Genomic DNA, 9,874 nt, shown 5'->3' on the forward strand with positions numbered 1-9,874 from the left:
CACAACGCCCAGCTATTTTTCCTTGTAGTTGTCTACAGCTGTTGTTTGGCAGACCCAGGCCGAATTCAAACCCGCCAGCTTGGGTGTATGTGGCTGGCACCCTAGCCAGCAACAGAGCTACAGGCGCCAAGCCTGGGGGGGGGGGGTGGTGTCATTGCTTAACAATCTGTTGACTAGATAGTAATATAGCACCACAGGCAGGGATGGGTCCACACTTACAGTTCCAGAGGAAAGTATTGGAAGGACTTCTGAACAGAGAAAAGGTATTTTCATTTTTCTTTTTTTTTTAATTAAGACAGGAGCCTCAGGCTATCCCCCTGGGTAGAGTGCTGTAGCATCACAGCTCACAGCAACCTCCAACTCCTGGGCTCAAGCGAGTCTCCTGCCTCAGCCTCCCAAGTAGGTGGGACCATACGTGCCCACCACAATGCCTGGCCATTTTTTGGTTGCAGCTATCATTGTTGTTTGGCAGGCCTGGGCTGGATTTGAACCCGCCACCTTGGGTGTACGTGGCTGGCACCTTAGCCACTTGAGACACAGGCGCCAAGCCGAGAAAAGGTATTTTCAAAGTAATCATTTTAAAGGCATTTTGGCAGAAGTATAAAGAATTAATATATTTGGGTGGCACCTGTGGCTCAGTGGCTAGGGCACCGGCCCCATGTACCAAGGGTGGCAGGTTCAAACCTGGCCCTGGCCAAACTGTAACAAAAAACAGCCAGGCGTTGTGGTGGGCACCTGTAGTCCTAGCTACTTGGGAGGCTGAGGCAGGAGAATCACCTAAGCCAAGAGCTGGAGATTGCTGTGAGCTATGACACCATAGCACTCTGCCAAGGGTGACAAAGTTAAGACTCTGTCTCAAAAAAAAAAAAAAGGAATTAATATATTCATAGAATTGTTTACAATTAGAATGTATTCACATACTATTCATGTGACAAATTCAATAACCAAATGAAGTTAATGCAAAAAAGTCAAAAAGCCTGAAAACTAGACAAAATGGATAATTTTTCTCTTTTTTTCTTTTTTTTTTGAGACAGAGTTTTACTTTGTTGCCCAGGCTAGGCGTGCCACAGCTTCAGCCTACCTCACAACAACCTCAAACTCCTGGGTTCAAGCAATCCTCCTGCCTTAGCCTCCGTAGTAGCTTAGACTACAGGCACCTGCCAGCTAATTTTTCTGTTTTTAGTAGAGAATGGGTCTTGTTCTTGGTCAGGCTGATCTCTAGTTGCTGACCTCAAGGGATCCCCATTTGGCCTCCCAGAATGCCAAGATTACAGGCCTAAGCCATCTCACCTGGCTAGACAAAAGGATAAATAGGCACTTAATTTATCCAAATCCTTAGAATATAAAAGAGTTAGCCCTAATGCAACTATGGACTTTGGGCTATAATGATGTGTAAACATAGGTTCATTAATTTTAACAAATGTACCACTCCGGAAGGGGATGTTGATGTTGGAGGAGGCCAAGCATGTTGTATAAGTACGAGGTATATGGTAAATCTCTGTACCTTCTGTTCAATTTTGTTGTGAACCTAAACCTTCTCTAAAAATAATAAAATCAGTTTTTAAAAATCTAGATGCTATAGCCAGGCACGGTGGCTCACATCTGTAACCCTAGCACTCTGGGAGGCCAAGGTGGGTAGACAGCCGGGGCTCACAGGTTTGAGATCAGCCTGAGCAAGACCAAGTCTCTAAAAATAGCTGGGCCTTGTGGCAGCCACCTGTAGTCCCTGCTACTCAGGACGGTGAGGCAAGAGAATTGCTTGAGCCCAAGAGTTTGAGCCTGCTGTGAGTTGTGACACCATAGTGAGACTCTTTCTCAAAAAACAAAACAGGCTCGGCGCCTATAGCTCAACCGGCTAAGGTGCCAGCCACATACAACACCTAAGGTGGCGGGTTTGAATCCCCAGCCCGGACCTGCCAAACAACAATGATGGCTGCAACCAAAAAATAGCCGGGCGTTGTGGCGGGCGCCTGTGGTCCCAGCTACTTGGGAGGCGGAGGCAGGAGACTCGCTTGAGCCCAGGAGTTGGAGGTTGCTGTGAGCTGTAATGCCACAGTACTCTGCCCAGGGGGACAGCTTGAGGCACTGTCTCAAAAAAAAAAAAAAAAAATCTAGACAACACAATCTAAGGTGACAAATTTTCAAATTAATTATGTGAAAGAAGAAAAACTGCTGCATTCTTAATGTGATACTTAAGAACAGTGGCTGGGTGCAGTGTAATCTTAGAATTCTGGGAGGCCAAGGTGGGCGAATCCCTTAAGTTCAAGAGATCAAGACTAGCCTGCTCAAGACTGAGAATCCATATATAATAAAAATTAAAAAATTAGCCTGGCATTGTGGTGGATGCCTGTATTCCCAGCTACTCAGAAGGCTGAGGTAGGAGGATCACTTGAGCCCAGGAGTTTGCGTTTGCTGTGAGCTAAGCTGATGCCACCACACTCTAGCCTAGGCAACAGAATGAGATTCTATCTCCAAAAGTAAAAAACAAACAAAAAAAAATTAAGATGGTATCTTTCAAAATATGCTTTCATCCTTCTTCATATCTCATAAAATTAGTTCTACATTATTGTGATTTTGTGAAATATCGTATTTAGTTTTCTGTCTCATTTCCTAACATACAACTCCTAAAATCCCAAGAGTCTCTTAGATTGACTAATGGCATGGCAGCTCCAAGACAGCTTTTGGATGTGTGTTGGTCATCTAGAAAGACCAAGGTAGGATTAGAGAGCTGGGACTTTCAGTCTCATCTGCCAACCCCTCTGGGGGAAGGGAGAGGGAATAAAGGTTATATTTGTCACTAATGGCTAAGGATTTAATCAATTACGGCTATGTAAACGAAGACTCCATAAAACCTTGTAAAGAACTAGATTCAGACTAGGTATGGCTCACTCCTATAATCCTAGCACTCTGGGAGTCTGAGGCAGGAGCATCACTTAAAGTCAGGAATTCGAGACCAGCCTGAGCAAAAGCAAGACCCCCATCTCTACAGAAAATAGAAAAAAAATTAGCCAGGGGCAGTGGGCAAGTGCCTGTACTCCCAGCTACAGAGGAGGCTAAACCAAGAGAATCACATGAGCCCAGGAGTTTGAGATTGCAGTAAGCTATAATCACACCACTGCACTCTAGCCCAGGCAAGAAAGAGAGACTCTATCTCAAAAACAACAACAACAAAAACCAAAAACACTGGATTCAGAAAGCCAAGGCATGGCAACAGCCCAGACAGGACAAGGAAGCTCCACGCCACTTGCCCCATATCCAACTCAACACATACCATACCTTACCCTATGCATCTCTGTATCTGTACCCTTTGTAATGTCCTTTGTTTCTTTGGATACACAGAGGAGGCCTAGCAAATTAAATGAACTCAAAGGTGGAAATTCTGATCTATAGCCAGATGGTCACAAGCACAGGTAAAACATCAGAGGCAGTCGTGTGCAACTGAGCCCTCAATCTGTGGGATCTGATACTATCTTAAGATAGATAATGTCAGAAGTGAACTGAATTGAAGGACACCCATCAGGTATCCACTGCAGAATGGTTTGCTTGATATGTAAGGAAAAAATCCACACATGTGATGTCAAAAGCATGTTGTGAGAATACAATGAAAGAAAACTGAGTTTGTTGATTACTATATTCTCAGAGCTTCCCAAAGACAGTTTAACACCTCATTCAACATTTTAGAAATGTCCTTTTTTGTTGTTGTTGTTAGAGACAGAGTCTCACTTTATCGTCCTCAGTAGAGTGCCATGGTGTCACAGGTCACAGCAACCTCCAACTCCTGGGCTTAGACGATTCTCCTGCCTCAGTCTCCCTCCTGAGTAGCTGGGACTACGGGCACCCGCCACAACGCCCAGCTGTTTTTTTTTTTTTTGTTACAGTTTGGCCTTTGAACCCTCTACTCTCAGTATAGGGCCAGTGCCCTACCCACTGAGCTACAGGCACTACCCTAGGAATATCCTTCTAACAACTGTCACAAACTTAACCAACACATTTATCTGAGCTTTCCAGGATTAAAGACAGATATGTATTTCCTAAACCTACACCCTGCATTCCCAAAGACTGCTTTCTTGTCAAATGTCTACACAGGGCTGCAGAGTAGGTCTACACCTCTAAGCAGTGCCTTCTCAAACAATGTTTTTCAATGAACAACATTTTATTTGCTTTGCTACATTCTTGCAAATTTGTGTGCAAAATACATTAAAAAACATGTATACACAGGGTATAGGTTTTGAGCCCAGTTTAGCTTTGAAACATGTTTCTTCAAAATTGTGGGCAAACAGAAAAGGAATTCCTCTAAAGTTTTAAAATAAGATTGTCAGGTAAGATACCATTCTGAAACCTCCAGCAGGAAATTTAGTTTGGTCAGAGGGTCGTTTAATAAATGCTTCAGCTGGCTCGGCACCTGTGGTTCAAGTGGCTAAGGCGCCAGCCACATACACCTAAGGTGGTGGGTTCGAATCCAGCCTGGGCCCGCCAAACAACAATGACAACTACAACCAAAAAATAGCCGGGCATTGTGACAGACACCTATAGCCCCAGCTACTTGGGAGGCTGAGGGAGGAGACTCGCTTAAGCCCAGGAGTTGGAGGTTGCTGTGAGCTGTGATGCCACAGCACTCTACCCAGGGGGACTAGCTTGAGGCTCTGTCTCAAAAAAAAAAAAATGCTTCAGCTAACAGTGCTGCATGACTTGAAAAGTTAGTCTTGCTCTTTTATAAAAGAATATACCAAGTTCATAAAATGTAGCATTCAAAATGGCAGGCTACTATTTTTAATTAAATAAGCATAACAAACATTTTACAAAAAATTACAGTCTTAAAACATGAGAGCATTTAATTAGAATTACTAGGAAGCGTCAGGGTATAGTAGCTCACGCCTGTAATGCTAACACTATGAGAGGCAAAGGCAGGAGGATCACTTGAGGCAAGGAATTCCAGACTAGCCTAAGCAAGAGGGAGAACTCTGTCTCCATAAAAACAGAAAAATTAGCCAGGTGTGCTGGTATGGGCCTGTAGTCCTAGCAACTGTGGGTGCTGAGGCAGGAGGATTGCTTGAGCCTAGGAGTTTGAGGATGCAGTTGAGCTATGTATGATGATGCTACTGCACTCTAGCCTGGGAAAACTGAGCCAGATACTATCTCAAAAAAAAAAAAAGAAAAAAATCTAATGGGAATAAATTCCCTTCCACAGAATTGAGATGTGTTACCTTGTAAGAGTTAAACAATCAAGGTCATAAATTTAAGCTAGTTGAAAAGCGTCTCATAACTAGATTAGACTATAACCAAAACATACTTTAGAAGAAGTTTAACATGCAAAGATAATTTGAGATTAGGTTATAAAGTAAGTTGGAGAGACAGCAGGCATTTCCTTTTCTGTTTTCACATACTTTTTTTTTTTTTTACTTGTTTGTTGTTTTTTTTTTATGACTTAACTCCAAATAAGGTTGTCACAGTACTTGGCTTGACAAGATTTATGTTAAAGAGACCAGGACTTAACCCCCAGTAGAAAATTCAGAGACCAAGGAAAAAAAAAACCAAGCCAGGGATGTATTCAAGTGAGTTAGGAATCTAGAAGAGCCTATTTCAATTCTGTTCCACCACCAAACCCTGCCTTAAAACTTCTAAGATTACAATCTTAGGTTAAGAAAAAGAAATACTTTCTGTTAGAAATGGTCAAGTCTGGATCAGCACCTGTAGCTCAAGTGGCTAAGGCGCTAGCCACATACACCAGAGTTGGCCGGTTCAAATCCAGCCCGGGCCTGCCAAACAACAGTGACAACTACAACCCAAAAATAAATAAATAAATAGCTGGGCATTGTGGTGGGCGCCTGCAGTCCCAGCTACTTGGGAGACTGAGGCAAGAGAATTGCTTAAGCCCAGCAGTTGGAGGTTGCTGTGAGCTGTGACACCATGCCATTCTATCCAGGTGACAGCTTGTGGCTCTGTCTCAAAAAAAAAAAAAAAAAAAGAAAAAGAAATGGTCAAGGGTTTGCACCCCAATTCTAAACTTAGTTTGCTCTAATAGGCTTGGGACCCACACTTGTTGAAAAGGGACCAACTCTCCAAACAAGTTTTACCAACATGCCATCATTTCAGTCAAAACACAGCCAGCCACCTAAAACTTTATGTATCATCACCCCATTTTCTCCTTAAACAAGGTAACAATTTGCAGTGTCCTAAAATATAAGATATATAGTAACAGTTTAAATAATTATTAGCTAAAATACTGTGCTGCCAATTTTTGAAAGGGTAGGAATGCCAATCTAGACAGTGGATCATTAAAGTATTAAACCCAAGTTTCTCTACAAAAACAATTTGCACTTAATCTGTTTGACCTACTTCCTAATATTTTACTTGCTCTCCCCTACTTTTCATCCATATATCCTGTACCTTATTCCTATCAAAAGGACTGTCATAAGGAAAATGTTCAGAATTTTTTCCAAACAAAATATAATTATATTTACTCAATTACGTCCTGTTTAAAAAACAACAAAAAAAAAACCCCACCAAGTAGGCATACACAATCAAATTGTAGAGAAACCGGCAAGGAGATTAAACATCGTTACTGTTTTCAAGAAGAAAACAGACTTCATCAGCGTCCTAAGAAAAGTGACAGCTGTTTGGGTGACTTCAAGTTTATTTTAAATACAAAACTTTCAAATGCACAGGTACCAAGTATTTTCTTTTCTAACCTACAAAGCTTACTGTTCATAAGAGTAACATCTGAGAGCTGACGTTGGGTGAATTCTGCAGGGAGGGTGGTACTGAAAAAGCATAGTATTTGTGTGTTTGGCCTTAAGTAACTTCTACAAGACCTGCAGCAAATTCCACCAAGCCTCAAGTCCTACAATTGCTCAACTCACTAGCGGGGTCACTTCCCATAGGTGAGCAAAAGCGCCACTACTGCAGACACCGGATCGAGAAAACGGGGGCCAACTTCGGACAAAGTGTGAGCGCCCCAGCGCGCGAATGGAACAAAACCGGTGGCAAGTAGTAATAAGGAAGTATTCGCTCCCGCCCGCCTTTCCCCACTGACGGACACCCGAAACAAGGAGGGATCTGACAACGTGCTGCAGGCGGAGAGGAGGGAAGAGAGCGGCAGCTCCAGGTACACAGAAAACAATTAGCAGCCTGCAACAACTCCAAACACAATCCCCAGCCGGAGGAGCTAGGCCTCGGGAGCCCAGACAGAAATGAACAGTTGAGGAGCTCGTGGGGTTTGAGGAATGTGGAGCCCGCGCGAAGCAAGCTCAGCCGCCCGAATTGCCGCCACCGCCGCCCTCCGAGCCTCCAGGCCCTGGCCGGGGCAGCCCAGGGGCTTGCCCCGCGCTCTGCCCTCCACTTCCTGGAGCTTTCGCGCCGGCCTCTGCTCTTCGGGGCGCGAAGCCTGCGCGAGCCTGGGAAGGAAGGCGGCCCCCTCCCGCCTCGCCCAACTTCCCAGTCTCGGCTGCCTTCACTCCCCGGAGCTCCGGGAAACGCTTCCAATGGCCCTGAGTCCACCCTCGTTCCTCCTCCCACCGGCACTCGCGTACCTAAGCTGACACTGCTGGGCCAACCCAGCCCCTGACTCCAGCCCACCTCACCTCAGACGGCTCCGGCGGCGCTGGACACAGGAAACTCCTGGGTCCCCGACTCCGGCTCTCCTCGACCCCCTCTTCGGTTAACTCCGCTTGTTTCTCTACAAAATGGCGCCGGAGGTCGCGCGCTCACGTCGCGGCCTTTCCCCTCCCCGTTCCCATTTCCTCATTCGCTGCCCGCTCAAGGAGGATAGCTCCAGCACCAGCCAATGGCCGCACCCCGCCCATGACTCCCGCCCAATCACCGACAGGTGCCCGCGGATTTAAACCAATCACACACTATCACTTGCAGAAGTCTAGGAAGAAACCAGGCTCCTGCTAGCAACTACCAATCCAGACTCCTACTTCGCGGGCTTTGGCCAATTGCCGCTCACCAGCCCCTGGGGACTGAAGTCCGAGACCTCGCGCCTGCGCTCGAGGCGAGGGCCAAGGGGGAGACGCTAATAACTTCAATTGGGGCTTCACGGACTCCCACCTGCCCTGGAGGTCTTCAACCAATGGAGACCTGGCTCAGCCTCTGAGAAACAATAATGGAGGGGGCCCGTAACTCCTAGCCGCCCTGCGCGGGGACTACTTTGAGTTATAGTGAAGCAGGCTTCCTCCACTTTCCTTCCTCTTTGAAATATCACGGTCCAGTAGACTGCGGGGATTCCCCATCGAAACATTCCCCTCCCCTCCTATCCCTTTGGCGGGGAACGCCAGTCAGAAAGAAAGCAAGCCAGCCAGGCTGTGACTAGAGTTGGGGCGCTTTGCATCCTGGGATATGTAGTCGCGCCCCTGCCCCCAATCTGGTCGCAAAAGCAATGCGTATTCTTCCGTCACTGGTTGCGCCCTTGGTGGAGCGGTGCATGCCGGGGAATGCAGTCTTGCAGGATCCCAACTGATCCTAGCTTAACTTCGCTTTAGTCAAGAGAACTTTCTCTTCTATTTCTGCCTAGGAAAGGGATACCTTACAGAGAGGTATGAAACTAAAGTTCTCTTCCTAGCCTAGTGTAAGAAAGACTACCTATGCCCTTTACTCTCGAGAGAATAAGCATAGAGATGTCTTTTGCTACGATTTATCTCTAGTAGTCTGTAAGATTTTATGATCACCTGTTCCCAAAGGAACTTTTTCTACCTTTTAAGAAAAGCTGTTCTCCTCCTCAACTGGTCATCAGGCTTGGCTCAATTGCTTGTCGCCTGGCCAGCTGTCTCTTACTATTTTTGTGCCTAAAAATACACAGTGGGTTTCTGCATTTTCAGTTTTTTGTTTTTGTTTTTGTTTTGAGACAGTCTTACTCTATTGCCCAGGCTAGAGTGCTGTCGCGTCAGCCTAGCTCACAGCAACCTCAAATTCCTAGGTTCAGATGATCCTCCTGCCCCTCTAGCCTCTGGAGCAGCCAGGACTATAGGCACCCACCACATCACCCGGCTAATTTTTTCTATTTTTAGTAGGTACAGAATCTCACTCTTGCTCAGGCTGATTTGAGCTCAGGGATCCTCTGCCTTGGCCTTCCAGACTGCTAGGATTACAGGCATGAGCCACTGTGCCTGGCCTGTCTTTGCTGCTTTAAACTGAGGGTGCTCCAGGAGACCCTTGTGTCCACTGCTGGCCTATCCCCTAGAGTTAAACCAACACCACTCCTTGAATTTAACATATCATGGGGACCCAGGCAAGTACTTGCAATATTTGTGTAATAGGCTGGAGATCAAACTTTTTTTTTTGCCGTTTTGGGCCAGGGCCAGGTATAAACCCGCCAACTCCCGTATATGGGGCTGGGCCCTACTCCTTGAGCCACAGGCCCCGCCCTGGAGATCAAACTTCTTCAACTATGTGTCAGAATTCTGGGTGGCTACTATCCTTATTAGAAAGCTGAGGCTGGGCACACACCTGTATTCCCAGCACTTTGGGAGTTTGAGGCGAGAGGATCATTTGAGCCTGCCAGATGTTCAAGGCTACGGTGAGCTATGATCGCACTATTCCTCCACTCCAGCCTTGTAAACAGACACTGTCTCTTAAAAAAAAAAGAGAGAGAAAATGGCGTGAAGATTGCTTGAGCTCAGGAGTAGTTGGAGACCAGCCTCTCTCTACTAAAAACAGAAAAATTAGCTAGGCCTAATTACATCATCGTAGGCACCTGTAAGTCTCAACTACTCAGGAGATTGCTTGAGCTTGAACCCAAGAGTTAGAAGTTGCTATGAGCTATGATGCGACAGCACTCTACCCAGGGCTATAGAGTGAGACTCTGTGAAAGAAAAGAGAAAAGGGGAGAGGAGGGGAGGCTGAGAGATTCACAGAACATTTAGAAAGAAAGAAAGAG

At 45.8% G+C, this 9,874-nt stretch overlaps 1 protein-coding gene across 6 annotated transcripts in view; it reads right to left on the reverse strand.

Annotated features, from left to right (window-relative positions):
* Nucleotides 1–7,739, reverse strand: part of CNOT1 (CCR4-NOT transcription complex subunit 1) — a 119,785-nt gene extending 112,046 nt beyond the window's left edge. For all 6 annotated transcript variants that reach the window (XM_023514784.1, XM_023514782.1, XM_012806839.2 and 3 more), the window contains exon 1: nucleotides 7,581–7,739. The gene's annotated coding sequence lies outside the window, so the exon portion shown is untranslated. The remainder of the gene's footprint in view (nucleotides 1–7,580) is intronic.
* Nucleotides 7,740–9,874: the final 2,135 nt, after the last annotated feature.

The sequence above is a fragment of the Otolemur garnettii genome, unplaced genomic scaffold (genome assembly GCF_000181295.1).
Source record: "Otolemur garnettii isolate 467f Iridium unplaced genomic scaffold, OtoGar3 scaffold00058, whole genome shotgun sequence".
NCBI classification, from domain to species: domain Eukaryota; kingdom Metazoa; phylum Chordata; class Mammalia; order Primates; family Galagidae; genus Otolemur; species Otolemur garnettii.